Here is a 17,370-nt window from a genome sequence, read left to right as displayed (position 1 = left end):
GCGTCTGGAAATTAGGCAGCGACTTCTGCACAACCATCAGAATTTGAATCTTAAAAAAATTATAAAAGGATTTTGACTTATGATTCTGGGCCTTGGTCCATCATTTCTAAAAGAAATGTCGATTTAAATACCCCCTTTACATACACACTCTGACCATGTGTGGTCGATATCCAGCAGTGGACTGATTTAATCATTATTATCACAGTTGTACCTCAACGTTAACAGTATAAATATTTTCCTGACTACCAGAAACAATGACTACATTAAGACATGAATAGATGCATGATTGACGTGTGCAATGAAGTTCTATGAGGTCACATAGTGGCAGGCCCACCACTGAATCGCTCCTCAACACCAATAGCCAACACCCTTGACTGTTATCCACTCTGACACACACACACACACACACACACAGACAAACACACACACACAAACACACAGTTATCTGAGATACCACCGGCATTCCCACAGATCAATAAGGACCAAATGCTGACTTTGCTATAAAAATAGATTGTGACATAAAAAGAAGTAGGGTATGTCTCTCCATCCAGCAGTAAACTGGACAATTCTAAGCTTTGTAACTCCTGACAGGGGGGGGGGGGCAAATCCCTAGCAATATAGACTGAATCAGACTGCATCCCATCTGCATTACATTAGAAAATGTTGCTGACTTCAAATATGGGGTTTATGGGATTCACTGCAAGGATCAGGGATTTGGATGGTTTTGATGCCTGATCAGTCTTGATCAGTGAAAACACTAGGTAACACGTTTGACTGCTGACCAGAGGTGTGTCAGTTTTCCAAAATAAGATGGATTATCTTTGAGGCAGTTTTGTCCTGTGGACAGTTCTTCCATTCAGCCCCAACAGAAGGCCTTAAAGCCACATCAGCCTGCCGCATAGGGTGGAGAGAGGAAGGCGTGTGAGGGATACAGGAGATCCTTGCAGGGCAACACTGCTTTCTGTAACACAAGAGCAAGGTCTGTGTAATCACGACTGGATTAGCAAAGCCAGATGGCCAGTCTGCCTTCTACCCCACTCTCATCCGAGAACCCCACTCACATCCGAGAACCCCACTCACATCCGAGAACCCCACTCACATCCGAGAACCCCACTCACATCCGAGAACCCCACTCTCATCCGAGAACCCCACTCTCATCCGAGAACCCCACTCTCATCCGAGAACCCCACTCACATCCGAGAACCCCACTCACATCCGAGAACCCCACTCTCAGTCTTCAAATCTCACACGTCCCTAACTGCATTTCACCTTGCCCACCACAACATTCACAGTTTACAAACATAAACAATGAATTACTATTTATATACATTTTATTTACTGCGTTCTAGCATCTGTCCTGCATTGCATCATTTCCCATGTTGGTGGTTAGTGAGTGTAAATTCCAACATTCTCCTTATTTTCTCCTTATTTAAAAAAAAAGAAAAAAAGAAAACGCTCTTGAGCGTTTCAGTGTGAATTACTTCCCCTTCACCGTCAGGAACAACTGTTCCCGAAGCCGGCACATGGCTGCATGCACCGGCGGCTGAGCACCTGAGCGTTTCTCTACAGCCTCTTCAGAGCGCGGAAAAACAGCCCTGACAGGCATGAGATCACACGCCCTGCCCTGCGCTCGCAGTCTCTGGGGGGGCTCTTTCTCCGACCGAGCAGGAGAGGGGAAGATGGGACCGCCTGGAGGCGAGACACAGCTGCTCTCACCACATTTGCCTTTATTTATTTTAACTTTACCTTTATTTAGGCTCAGCCGTCCACTGGGACTCTGGGTAAGGCTGTGTTGTGCAGGAGGCTCTCTCTATCTATTCTCTCTATCTCACTCTCATTCCCCATTTCCCCTCTATTATTCTCTCATTCTCTCTCTCTCTCTCGCTCTCTCTCTTGTTTCGGGATGGACCATTAAGGCTGTCGGCCGGTGTCGTGGAGGATACTGATGGGCCTGTGAATGGCCATTTGACGAGATGATGCAAGGATTGCTTTTGAGTTCCACTGTTTCCACTCAAGCGAGGAGGATGTGCTTTAGACAGCCATCCTCTCTCCAGCCTGGACATGTTTAATGTGCTAAACTCACACTTCCTCTCATCAACACTAAAAAAATGAATCTTGATTTTTTTATCTGGTTCACGTGTTTTTTTTTGCCATTTAACCATAGTGCTTTTGATGGATATTGCTGTGTATCATCAAGGAACGTAATAATCCAATCAGTTGTGATGGAATGGGTTGGAATAAGATAGCAGACTGCAAAGTTGGAGGAGAATAATGTGCCTGTGTGGGTGATGACTGCTGACTATGACAGGAAGAAAGAAAAAAAGAGAAAGCAAGAGAGAGAACGGGGGGTGAAGGAGAGAAAGGAGTGTGGGAGAAAGGGAGCCGAAAACAAGAGAGAGCCGTGCAAATGGATGGGACACCCAGTGATGTCTCACCATGACTGGCAGGCTGCACAGCCTAATTTACCAGCCTACGCCCCCCAACACACACACACACACACCCACACACACACACACACACCACACACACACGCACACACGCACACACACACACACACACACACACACACACACACAAAGGCATACCGACACACTTGCATATTTCAGCCAAACACAAAAAAAAGCTTCTCTATTTGCAGTCAGTGTCCCTCTCCATTTGTCCTCTCGCCGGATTGATGAGGGCCGCAGTGACAGCTCACTCACTCATACAACAGATGTGTTGTCAAGGAAACAAGTGTGGTAAAACTGAAAAAGACACAGACTGAAAGAAAAAAGCAAAGAGGGAAAAATGAAAAAAGAAATATAAAAAGAAAGAAATCACAAACAGCCCCATATTCAGTCATGGCCATATTTAAGTAGTATGCTACACGTACTAACACATAAGCTAACTGCCTGTCTTTGTTCTACATGAATACAAGCGCATTTCTGTAGATCTGACAATGAAGCTTAACATTTCACATTTATTTCCAATAAATATGGTTGTGACTGCAGTAACACAGAGGCATTGCAGTCCCACAGTAGGTCATATTCTTAGACGGTTTTGGAAAATTGTGAGAATCCAAAAGCATGCCGCAACCTCTTGTGGAACGTGCTCACCCAAGCGCTCACGTAGGTTGTTTCGACATGTGTTTAGGCCGTGTGGAAATGTGACGCACAGCTTGCTGAGCACCAATCTGAGGCCTTTTAATTTGGTTGCAAATTGTCTCAATCATTTGCTGCGCCCCCCCCCCCCCCCTGCCTTGGGCCATTTCCATTAAAGTGCAGCTTGAAACCATATTGTGACACCGTAATCATAATTATAACAACATTTCAACTTTTGATTTTATGGTAGTTTTACAAAAAAATTGAGTTTTTCCCCTCCCTTCAGCCAAGCTTTTTCATATTTCATATTTTCAGTCTGGATTTCAGCAGTGTTTGTAATACCACTGTAGCGCCCCATCAGTGTAATTCATATTTTAGTGAAATGACTGCAATCTTGATAATCTAATAAAACTAAACACATGCAATGTTTGTTTGACCTTGACCAGAATCACAGTGCAAACCTAATCCTCTTAGTTTAATGGCAAATGATTACATCCTATGGCCACATTAACACTGATCTCGTTTAAATTAGTTATTTATCAGTCTGCAGACTATGCAATGAAGTCCCTGTGCTGAGGAGATCGAAACATCTTGTTATTCACTGTGGAAAAAAATCTGTTTTGACTGAAGCCTTCCAACCTGGATAGTGATCAATCCAAAGCCATTGGGGTCTTTCCAGTGAAGGCATTTTAGGCAGACGACAGTCATCACACAGGTTCTGTTCTGAGGCTTAGAGAAATGTTGTCATCAAATCCCAAAACCATGATATAGTTGAACAAATACATGGGAGAGATTTCTGACAACTGTGATACATCGATTAAGAATAAAAGGAAGCTTGCTTATGAGGGTTTTCTTTTTGTAGAATACCTTCATGAATACACTAAAGGGATTTCTTTCTCATTAAGAAGACATTATTATCTTCAATAAGAAGCCTAATGAATTCTGAATAAACTAAGATGCTTGAACATAGGGCTACATTTTGATATTGACAGTCACATGGTATTAGCTGTGGTCAACTTGTGGCATTTTGTGATAATACAAACATTATCACAGAAAGTTCTTAAGCAGACACATTTTGTGTCTCAGTGATGGTATATTTCATATACCTATATATTTAGTATGTACAGATTGTATATTTATTTGAAAGAAAGTCACAATGACAGTTACTGTCACAATGACATCTATGCCACAAAGAAACCGATCAAGCACCCAAATAGGCCAGATATACTTTTCACTGTAAGACATAGCTATGAGATTATTATAGAATAATGGCCATGTAAAGTGCTGTTATACAATTCAAAGCCAAGCTTTTCCCCCAACCCCAGCTAATTATCTTTGTTTTCCTTTTTGGAAATTGAACAGCTTCCGGCAGTCTAAATGAGCTGGGGTGCACAATGTCTCCCCGTTTAACCCTGGATGTGCGGTTTGTGATTTAAAAACAGTCCTTTTTATGATGTGTTAGTGCAATGTGCCTGCTCCATCTTAACCTTAAAACCAGTCATTTAGTGATGTGTAAGTGCAACCTGCCCTGTCTCTTGTTTGTATTCTTCAGTCTTTCTTTTCCCACTTAGATTCTCAGAGCAGACGCAGTCAATTGAATTGTTTACACATTTGAATCATCTAAACAGTGACAAAAGCACTTTTGTTGTCATGCATTTGGCACAAGACTTAATGTGGATTACAAGGCCGCAAATGCCATGTGGGGAAGGGGAACTTTAGGGTGCGTACTATGAATGAAGACTGGTGAACCTTAAATGGAAAGTGGGTGACCCCAGTCCAGCCTCTCACCATTAAAGTGAATTTCTGTTTGCTCCACCATCCCCCAAAAGATGAGACCCAAGCAATGACATCCTTCTCAAGGTTGAAAACAAGAGAGGCTGTTATTTCTTAGCATTGTCAGTGGCAGTTGTGACACTGTAAATCCTCAGAGGGGAATGATTTAGGTAGGATATATCAAACAGCCTAAGCCTCAGGGAAAACGCCTTCACCCCCCCCCCCAACTGTCCTCTGACAGGGCTACATAACACACAACAGCTACAAGGAGAGTGTGTTGTTGGGGGGTGCAATGTGTTTGGAGCCCGTTCAGCCACATCTAACGGGACCTTGTCAGCCAAATGAAATCAAACAACAGCACAGAGCCTTGTGGCAGCGTTCATCTAAACGTGAACAACGACATTCCCTCCGTCACCATCACATTTGACAGCTAATCCCACAGCTTTCCCAGTTAAGCTGAAGTGGACGCAGCACCCTCCGAGGCATCATTCCAAGTCCCGTTTCCAGGCAGGGATTTTGGTGTGGAGCGGAAAGCTGTTCTATTTATTTATTTTGTCTATTTTAAATTATTTTCTTTTAGCAGTGAGAGTGTGGGTGGCCACCGATGTTCCTGAGGCCTGCAAGTGTAAATAGAGACTACTGTGAGGATCTGTGAAGAGCGTCTGTGTGTCTGTGTGTCTGTGTGTCTGTTTGTCCGCCTGTCAGCAGCCCCACGCCGTTGCACACACTCGCACAATCTGTGCGCCGGTCTGCTCAGTGGTGATGGCATTTTTTTGGGGGGGAAGACAGCTTTCTGCTGTCGATTCTGTTCACCATTTTGGCAGTTGCAGGCACGTGTTCCATGGGAGTCTAGCTTTGTTGCCATATGTAATATTTCACTAAGACTAGGAAGGAATAAAGAAAGAGAACTACAGTAATCAGGAAATATTGACTTTGTCAACTGAGTTGAATACAAATTGAATGTAAGCTCAAGACATTCCTCCAAAATATAAGAGAAGAGAGATGTGGCTGTGATGTGGATGGAAAAAGATTCCCACACATGGGTCATACTGCTAGGCTGATAGTCAATGCATTTCATGATGTCATCACCACACATGGGTCGTACTGCTAGGCTTATGGTCAATGCATATTTTGTTTCATGAATGCCTTTATTATTATTATAGCAATTAAGCACTTCATGGCGTACTGTGATGGAGCCACCCCACTCACTAAGGTGAATATACTGTGATTACATGGCAACTGAAATACATATGAAAATGCCATCAAGCACACAGAGGGCTGCCCTTCCCCGTGTACCTTTGGCAGGTCTGCCTGGCTGTTGTCATCTGCTGAAAGGCCAAGTAATGGTGTGTTTTGGAGGCTTTTTCTAGATGCTCCTACTCAGAAATGCAATATTCATTGCAACTCGTCATTCCCTGAGTCCTATTACGCCTGCCAATTTATCTTTTTTTACAATTTGCATCCTAGAATATTGAGAAATCATTCACGTTTCTTTGCGTGTCCAGAATAGCAATGCAGTGGGCTCCGATCACACATAACTTGTGAAAACGGAGACTGACTATTTGTGACTCACACTTTGGTGCCGATGCTTATGAAATAAAACTTAAGGGATTTTCACCCTTTTCATGACAGTCACTGAAGAAATGCTGCAATTTTAGACCACTGTTTTTGTCTGATGATGATTGTGAGCTCTCGGCACATTGTACCACCACAACCCCCCCACCCCCCCACCCCCCTCCAAAAAAAAGAAATATGAGGACACGCTCATACATCAGGAACCCCTGCTCGTTCCTGTCATTGCATTCTCAAATGAATAAAAAAAAAAGAAAACAAAAGAAACATGAGTCACCAATTTGAAGCGAACCACGTGGGCAGTCACACACAAAACACCCACTGCATGCAGTGCCCCCCCAACCCCACCCCCACCCAGCAGCTAATCAGCAGAATGGAGGATGAGCATTCAAATGCAATCACACTCAATTATCCCATGTGCCGAGTTCTGCTGGAACTCGCTGATGAGCAATCTTAGTCACCAGCCCACAACAAACAAACAGTGCCAATTGACACCCTGTCTGTCCACGGATCTCTGGCGCCGCAGCGCACAGACCTATCAGTAATCACAGGGAGCACAGATCCATCATGTGGATGCTGGTGAGTGGGGGGAGTTACAGCCGGGAATTGGGCCGGGAATTGGTCAGAAAAGGAGGGAGATGGTTCGGGAAAGAGAGCAGGAGCCTGTTTTTAATTAAATACGAAAAAAGATAAACAGGTAAAACTGAATAAAAAATGCATATTGGCAGATCTGCAGTTGCTGATCCACATTTTTCCCATCAGTGTGTTCTCAAGTTCAGTCCGTGATGCTAATCCTTGCTAATCCGATGCTAGTTGAATTCAGTCAATTGCTCCTCACGATCCTCTAGCAGTCCATTCTGTATATGTGCTTAAAGAAACTCAGAAGTTCATTCACAATCTTGGCTCTTTAAATGGGAAACAAAGAAAGTAGCTCAGACCAAACAACACTTTGCTTCAGTACAGGAAGGGTGTAATGTGATTGTTGAGCTAAAATATCAACAAACTTTTACCAGAATCGCAGACCTCACCTTGCCCAAAAAACATACTTCCTAAACAATACCTTCATAACATCTCCTTTCTTTGAATTCTCTGAATATTAATCGCTGAATGCTAAGCATCCTTAATGATGTGCTGTAGAGAATTACCATGCCAGCAATTCAGAATTCAGAGATTTTGACCATCCCACTCATGCCCTCTCATTCACATCGCACAGGCCCCAGTGCTGTTGTTCTGTTTAACGGAAACATCTCCCTGACCCACATCCTGCTTTGCATGTGATCTACAATTACCGCTGCTCCGACCCCAGAAAGGGATGGGATTTTGAATTGAATTATTTTAGTTGGTTTCCCCAGTGCTGTAGCGAACTAGGACACACAGCAGATACATCACAGGTTCTAAAAACATTAGGAGTGTAAAGGGGGAATGGTTACTAGTCACTGTGCACTGATATAGGGATTGTTGTACTGTAATAAAAATGACCTTTATCACAAAAAAGCTGTATTTTGTACCTCCAGTCTATAAAACTTGGCGATAGATACTGTGAGTCTAGCCTTTGCTTCTCGACAGAAAGTTTGGGTTTCTAATTGAATCTGTTCCTTGGGTGTCACATCTTCATAGGCAAACAGGGGAACAGGTGAACTGTGGCTCCCTGCTCAAGTCATGTCGACAGGGACTGATAAGCCTGATCTTCCAAGAGCCGGAGTGATCAAAGCTTTATTTATTTACTCTTGAAGTGTTTACGACGAGGCCTACTTTTTTACAGCGTTGGTACAGCAGTAAAGGACATAAATTATGCTGGGGAGAAAAAGTGGTGTTTCTAACGGAATCCTGCAAACGTCTTAGGTGAGGCTTGCATGCATGTGGGATGTGTAGGAATCCACTATGTTGCAGAGAAATACAGTCCTGTGGCCTGATAGGTTCACCTAGACACCCAGTCAATAGACATCCAACATAATCAACTTCTGAATGCCATTCAGTAAGAGGAATGATACACACAAACACACACACAATGAAGAAGCACACGCACACACACACACACACACACACACACACAGAGAGACACACACACACAATGAAGAAGCACACGCACACACACACGCACACTGAAATCAGAAATGATATGTGTTGATATGCTGTGTTTGCCAGTTTCTCTGTAAAATTGTCACCGCTCTCTCTGACCTTATTGTGCTACCAATCTTACCAAAGGCATACTTGTGTCATCATCATTATCAATCATCAATCACCACTTCCGAGGGTCGCTTTACTGCAACAGTTCAAGTAGAACCCCCCACCCACACACCCACACAAACAAAAAGTCCATGTTTTTGAGCTCTAACTAACTGAGCAACACATAATAGCTTCCTCTGAATCCAAGGTCTAGTTTCGAGTGTCGCATTCCCCTGCAGTCAAAGGCAAGGCGAGGCCCAGGTGCAGCACGATGGCTCCCTGAGCCTCAGCCATTTCATTTGCCTCATTGGTGATTCAGCACGAACAGGAAGGACCGCAGGTAAAGGGGGAAAAGAGGGAGAGAGAGGAGTGTGTGTGTGTGTGTGTGTGTGTGGGGGGGGGGGGGGTTGCTTTTCCTTGCCTGAGTCTAAATAGAATAAGCATGAAGAAATGTATAATCTGGATAGCATGTAGGACCCAGCGCAACACAAATCTCTAAATACGCTATGAGTGCCTGCCTGTTTGCATTTCAAGGGATTTGCACTTTAATATATTTTTCCCGCACTAATGTAATATTCAGTGACATTAATTCTTCCAGGGAGAAATCAACACATTTTACGTGTAGGTATACTCAATATTTGCATGAATTTTAATCTCAAAGTGGGTCTCAAAAGCACTTGTCGGACCATGTATCAGGAATTAGAGTAAAAGTTGAACTATTGGGCAAAAGTTTGAGTTCTCTGTGAGTAGAGTGATAACACACAGTGTATCATATCTAAATATAGATTTGGAAACTGTGTGAGAGGTGAAGGTGAACATAAATTCTTTAATAAATAATGATAAACAATTTTCCATTATTATGCTAGAAAAATATACGGTGGAAAAACACTAAAATAGTATTTTATGATGCAAGGGTCATGCAATTCCAAGGTTGGTGAAATATGTCCCCGTGTTGATTCAGGACACAGGAATGTTGACCTTAAATAACGATCTGAATGATTACAAATCACAAAAAAAAAATCTCCATTTCCTTATTACCTCCGCCAAGGAGGTTATGTTTTGGTGCGGTTTTTTTGTCTGTCTGTCAGCGGGATTAGGGGAGAAAAAAACACCTGCCTGATTTTCATGAAATGCAGTAGACATGTGCAGCGTAGGCTAAGGAATAACCCATTAACTTTTGGAGCGGATCCAAATCACAGGGCGGATCCACGAATTTAGTTTCACTTTCGTTAACATTGCGCGATAGGGCATTTGGCCTTGGCGCAGGTCTGCGCTCTCTCCGAGTGCCCTTCTAGCTGCCATTATGAATCCATTCCAGTGCCAATTTAAAAAAAAAAAAATCCTATTCTGTGTTAAGCAGATGTATTGACCCATAATTCCAGGCCTCACACTCCCCTGTCTAAATGCAGCACAACATGAAGTGAAATAGTTTTGCCATTAAATTAGACTGCACTCCATGGATTCTATAATCGTACAGTGACTATTAGCGGAGTTCCTTTTCTATCACCTGGGGCTGTGGAAGATTTGAGGCCCCCATTCCGCCCGCATGACACCTGATGAAAGGGTGGATATAGGGGTGACACATGTGCTTGATGGCCACACAGTAAATTGCACGTTGCTACAAGAAAGACCTATTAAGGACCAGTGGTTTGTTAGGTGCACAATAGTGGAGCTTTCTCTGTTTCAAGGACGGGGAATGGGGACACATACACACGTACACACACACACACACACACACACACACACAGCTGGACCGGGACACAGATGAAAAATCAATGAAACAAGTTTTCTGTAATTGAATGCGAGATTCTCTTCTGGCAATGACTTGGGAGAATCTATGGCGGTAATCAATATAAGTGCTGTTACGTAAAACCTCTTAGGCTCTAATTTGGGAGCGAGGGACCGTGGGGGCCATGCAGGGCCGAGGGTGGGGGTTGGGGGGGCCCCGGGGTGAGAGAGGCTACCGGGGGAAGCTCTCACCATCGCACCTTTATCCCACTAACTGGATTTCCACAGGAACCTCTATTTTCTTAAGCTGAAGACAATATACTTACAGGAGGCATTTCATTTCACTGCTCGCCTTCCTGTGTACAGGGCTAAGTCTGAGGGGAGGGGAAGAGTCCAGAGAGGGACAAAAGGCCACAATGTGTTCAAAGTTGACCCCTATGCTAAAAACAAACCAAAGGCAAATGGAAGGTGCTAGAAGGATTCTGGGCTTTTGTCCTTTATTCACACCTCAATCAGTTTGTTTTTAATTGTTCTTTATAGTGCTTTATGTGTGTTGTTTTACAGTCAGGTCTGTCTTGTGCTGCCTTGTGTAACTTCCGTTAGATGCTTGGTGCCACTGAGGATAGGATTGGGGCACTTGGGGCTGTAATGTCATGCGTACCTGTCAGGCTTTCTCGCTTAGCCCACTCTGAATATGAGCATGCATAAAACTTTGGTGTTGAAAGAGGCCGGAAATCTCTCTGATGGGGGAAAGAATTTCCAATGAAACACATCTAAATATGAGGCCACGCAAACATCAAACCTGGAACTTTTAGGTACTATTGCTATCAAATGAATAATATATATATATATATATATATATATATTTCTCTGTAGTGTTTTCTGTTAACTTTTAAGTAAAGTACTTAGATAATATCTATGAGGCCCCCCGTATCTTAATAACATTTCTGCCTGGTTGGAAATGTCCTTGAGTGCTTACTGAGTTGTCAGTTGTGATGACTGTTGATCTTCCAATGACTGATCTAGCACAATTGTTCACATCCTCTCCAAAAGTGAGTAAAATATACACAAAATGTAACAAGTTTACATTTATATTCTGTCGTTTAGCTTGACTTCGTCTCTGTCAGTAGCCTATTAGGGCCCTGTGTTCAATTCCAAGGGAGCTCACATGCTCATAATATGGATAAAGTAGGCCAACCCTTATGATATCGCTTTGGATTAAAGCATGTGATTGATGAAACAATGCATATTCGTCATCCTAGAGTTCCATCTATAAGCTTTTATAGTTTTTGTTTAATGTGTGGTTGGCTCAGTCTATTTAACTCCAGCACATTTTCAATCACCTCGCTCGATTTGGTGGTGAAATTTCTCCGGTCAGTGGTCACACTCACAGGCTCTTCCGTCACGTTTATGCAGCAGACGTATAAGTTTAGCTGGAGTCAACAGGTACTGAGAAGAGGATCAGCATGCAATCAGTTCCAGCTCAATGGCGTGGGGATAAGCCGACTATGTTTTCCCTTTGTGCTCGTCGCACTCTGCTACACAGTCTCACACTGAGAGAAACAACATACACTTCCACGAGTCGGTCTCATTTTATGATCAAATGATCCCTTTTCCGACGAGGAAGATACGATGTCAGAATCTAAAACATTCTATGCGGAGCTTTCCGTGAATACATATTAATTGAGTTTTCCTGGCACAAGAGGGAGGTAGAGAGCCACAGAATCTTGGCACGGAAGAGAAGACATTAGAATGCAAATTGCGATTTTAATATTTACTTTAGAAAGCAGGGCAACCAGAGACACTGATTTCATGTATTCATAACTAATACTTCTTTTTTGGGTTCAGTCCCTATTGGATGCACTGGGATAATGGATGCCAACGAGGAACCAGCATGACCAAAAACTAATTTCAGTGGCATCACCAGTAAAAAAAATCCTGAAGCCACATCATTTCAGCCTAGCATGTGTGTGTGGAACTACCAGACCTCTGACTGTGCTGATTCTGAGTCCAAGCAACCGGCTGTGTGAGTGTCAGAGGTGTTACTATAGGAACACCTGTTCTCTAATACTTATCTCTGCAGCATTTTTCATGGTGTCCTGTGCTGTGGCCTTGCACACATTATTCTGTCTTTCAATGGAGTCAGCAACAAAAGTGAGAGCAGTCAATCCACTATTTAAGTTCAGGAAATGTAACATTTTGTTCAGAAAATGTAATATCTTTCAAAAGAAAGTCCCTCAAGAATGTTTTTACAAAATGATGTATTAAAGCAAGGTGATTGAATGTTAAGAGAGTAAATGGTGTCATAAGTTTGATTCCAAACCCCAGCTCGTACTCTTGGATTAAAGTTCTGCAGCACTGACCACTGCAGCCTTTGAGATCTCTGTCAGACATCATGAGAGAGTGCTAAACAGTTAATGATCAGAGAAAGATAGGTGTAACATATTACAAAAGCTTTGTTACACTGTCAAGATAGCTTTCAGTACAGTGTAACACATACGTACATTATCAATCAACAACTGAGCCCAACCCTGGTGGTAGAAGTCTTCTCATGATTCTTTTAGCAATTTTTTTGGCTTAAAACTTGCTTTGTAGTGTACTTAGTATCCTTCACAGTACTCTACAGTGTTCTGACATAGCCCTTGTTACAGTGTCAGAACAGTGCTAATTAGGTTTTAGTGTGGTATTAAGGGTCATGCTGATTCAAGAGCAACATTCAAGAACATGAACACTCAAGAGCACAGAGTCAAGGGGCTCAACCTGACAATCACCCAATTATCCACTGGATCTCCTGAGCTCCCATTTCAACAGCATCGAATTTCACTAATCAGACCTCAAACCTGACGTGGTCTTCAGATTCAGGGACCACCGACGCGGCAGAGCCACTGGCATCTCACACACACACACTTTCTCTCCCTCTCCCAGTCTCACACACACACACACTCTGAGCTGCTGTGATGGCATTAACCCTTTTCTGTTCAGCCCCCATACACACACACACACACGCGGCGAATGCGCGGCTCCGAGCTGCTGGGCTTTTTTTATTAGCCTGGCTCCACTGCGGCCCGCTGTCGGTGTGATTAGCCGCCGAGCGCACCGGCTTTGGGTGGGATTTAATTGTAATTATCAGAGGATTCGGACTGCTTGGCAGACTGTCCTGTCGGAGGGGGCGAGTAGGGAAGTTGGGGGGTTGTGGGCAAGAGGGTTGAATTGGGGTGGGGTGGGGGGGTGGGCGGCGGTGTTGGAGGATGAGGCCTCACATGTAGCGCATTTCAACTAGTCATAAAAACAGACACTAAAAGCCCCCATGCTTTCATATATGTCTCACATAGGCATTATTAATGGGGGTGCGGGGGGGGGGTATTAGTATCATGATGCCTATGAAGCTGTAATTAAACCATTAGAAGTGGTCTCCGGGTTTATTAGCGTTAGCTTTTTTGCCTTGCTCAGCAGGTTTAGTGAGCCAGTTTATGTCAGTGGCATTACATCTTGACTGCATTTTATCTCTGTAAATGAATACAGTAATTTATGAGGGGGTCAAGTTCACCACGGTGACCGGAATGGGAAATTATGAAAGCCGGAAAGAGGCCCATCGACAGCGCACATGACCGAGTTGAAGCTGCTTATGAAAACGTCTCACGTTTGCATACAAAACGCTGGGAGAGAAAACATTTTGGCGCCGCAGTTCAGCGAGGACTCATTTTTTGAACCGATTGCAGTTATGGTTCAGAAATGCAGAACAGTTCTTCACCTGCTTACACTGTAACAGCCCATTTGTGACAATGATAGTTCCTGAGTGGCCATTAAAAATGGGGGGGGGGGGGGGGGAGATGGGGGGATGGGGAGGAACATCATTTAAATTGGCCGATTCTTATCAAGTCTTCCTAATTACTTCTGCATTCCTCTCACCTTCTCTCCTCCAGCAATGTGATATTTCCGATTCGGTCCCCGCCATAGCAGAGGTAGACGACTACAGAAGCTGCCTGTCATCAAAGTGGCCCCACGGCCTTTGGTCAGCCACCTCTGGGTTTGTACCGCACACGTCTAGTGCTTATCGCACCTCTCCATCTCTCGCTAGCCTGAGTGTGCTACTGCTTGTCACTATCAAAAAGCAGGCTAGAAGGTCTCCGTTTTGATTAATGGAACAGACAGCTTCTGGGTTAACAGAAATTAATACGCAGAGCGAGATTTACATTTCTATTAGTGGTAAAGAAAGGGGCTGAAAATTAATGTTCCCATTACATTGGCGACACATAACAGCCTAAGTGATAGGAGAGGGGCAGAGAAAAGAGGGGGAGAGGGAGAGAGTGTGATGGAGAGAGAGAGAAGGGGATAGAGGAAGGGAGAGAGAGAGAGAGGGAGGAGGAGGCTTGGAGGGACGCTATCAAAATGTATGAGGTACCTTGATTGATGTGGCCATGCAGTTCGACAGTAACACAGCAACTTGTTAATCACACACCTTGTCAGGGGCATAGTCAAAAGGACGAGAGAGGGGATGTAGCCTCTCCCATTTACTGAGCCCCTGTCATTACACTCCACATTGGGCAGTGCATGAATCAATGTGATAGTGGACTAGATGGAGCACGTGCCTCCATTACTATTACCTCTTCAATGACTGTAAGTATAAACACCATCGACTCGTCTAATGCCAATAAATGCTTATTCTACTTAAGTAGATTCTTTCTTTAACCAACATTATTCATTTTGGGACATTTAGGAACATACATCGGTGGACATACCGGCGTATAGGGTCATTAATAAGTCTGTAGAAGTGTCTGGAATTCTGAAGTTCATTCCAGTCTGTTTGTTTGTGTCATTTGAGAAGTAGGCGACAACAAAAGTTCATTCCACAAGTTCCAATGTGTTAGAAGCCCTATGGGTGTAGTTGGTTATGCAACTATAAATTGCTGTGCTGTGATAATTATGGGACAATATTTGTTTAGTAAAAATGTAATTCTCAATTTTTATGCATTAAAAATCACCACAGGGGACAATTCTGAACACATGACCTGTCAAGGGACTCATCCTAACTGGAGTCAATTAAGTCCCGCCACTGCAGCTGAAGTGTAGCACTCTTGCACATAAGTGCACTTTCTTATAAATATTACTGATGAGGAAGAGTCCTTGCTGAGAGAACTAAACTTTTATGTTTTGTCCAATAAAGCACAGCACCCAAATGAGGCCTTTTTTTACACGCCCACTGTTCCTAAAATGGATTTACTGATTTATCAATAATGAGTCATCAATCATAGGGTTCTTAGAGGGACAATTAATCCATCTGACAAGTGATGGGCAGGTCAGAGCGTGTTTTGCCCCAGGTGCCCCTTTATTCACAGGGTGCGATGGCCATACATCCCCCAGGATTTGGTTTGACAGAAATATTTATGGGGGGACATCTCATTGCTACAGAGAAAAGTCTTTGTTTAAAATCTGTCAGCACACTGTGATAGAATTCCAGCATGACAACAGCTATTGTATGCTCTGAATTAATGCACGATTGAGCATCATTCAGATATTTGGCCAGTGTCGAAAAAGCAAGCTTGTGTGATGGTAGACCCTTTAGTTAACTACAGAGTTCTTTATCAACTTAATTACTATCCTCTCTATCTTATCAGCAGACCCTTTACAAAGTTTATATTCCTGTGAAATATTTATACAAATCATAATATCCCAATCCCAATCCCGATCCCAACAATATTGGAAAGCACTTTTCCTAGCAAAACACTATTCTATATTTCTTTGCTCTACAGGGCTGAGTATTAGATGAAGACCTCTGAGTCTTTGCCAGGCTACTAATTTATCAGGATAAACCTAAGTATTAACAAACTTGTACATACTGTACAAGGATAATGTAAAATCATACAGTAATGTACAGTCTTGTACATAGTAACTATATCTATTTACATATCTGACTAAACATATGAAACAGGAGAACATCACAGATTCAACATGGCCTACTGTGAGAGAGATGAACTTACCTTGGCAGCTCAAAACCTTCCATTAACTGCAGAGACAGTGTATTTAAAGGTGAAGTATTTCTCTAGGGGTCTTGGAACACACCTTCTGCACCTTTGTGGAGTGCAGATTGAGTTGAATAAGGTTTGCACTGTATTCGACACAACTGTGGGCAGTGCCTATGAGTTGCCAGACCAAGAAATGTAGAAAAAAACCTGGCCTGGCTGGTACTGCGACTGTGATAATCTGCAACTATGATTCTGGGCCTTACAGTATACCACCAGCAACAAGGAAAAGACCCCGACAAGCTTTTATTTGATTTTTTCATCTCCTCAATCTGCACACCGGTGTAAGAAAATGAAGACAAAAGTCCAACCGTAAGAAAAAAAAGTTGAGATCAAGGTACCTTCCCACTGAAAAAATGCCATAACTTACAGTTTAGAGAGACCAAGCCTCATTAATCAGTACAGAAGTCATCATTTCTAGTAGCGGGAACAATAGGAAGCGAGTAACCTTCTGATGAAAATGTGGGCCTTATCACAGCTGCCTTGCCATTGAGAGTTTGGAGAGAAATCCTAAAAAACGCTCATTACAATTCAAAGACTTGAAATAATTGGAATGCTTAATTGCAAAGATGGCATCTCCTTAATTGAATTACTAGCCAACAAAGCCGTAGCGCCATTCAAAACACGACACGTCACGTAACGTTCTCCTGATAAGGAATAACTATGTGTTTAAAATGTAGCTAAGTGTAAAAGCACATCCCCCCCACCATACACTGAAGATATGGGCCAGAATGCCAGTTTAGCATTTAGTCATTTAGTTTTCTAGTTGTTTCTCCTGCTTAACCGTCTGTCACATTCCAAAGAAAAAAGCAGAGTCATTTCACAAGTGTGTATTCTGCACTGAGGACCAAGTGTTCAGCAAAATCAATACAGTGACAATGTGGCCGTGTGGTGTGCAGAGGTGACACGCTTCTCTCCTGTCGTACAATTAATGGGCGAGCTACTGATATCAAACTCTCTCCCAGGGCTGGGTTGATGCAAAGCCTTGTCATTTATTACCTCTTAAATTCAAATTTAAACCATTTTTACTG

This window comes from Clupea harengus, chromosome 7 (genome assembly GCF_900700415.2).
Source record: "Clupea harengus chromosome 7, Ch_v2.0.2, whole genome shotgun sequence".
NCBI classification, from domain to species: domain Eukaryota; kingdom Metazoa; phylum Chordata; class Actinopteri; order Clupeiformes; family Clupeidae; genus Clupea; species Clupea harengus.
This window is presented reverse-complemented; position numbering follows the sequence as displayed.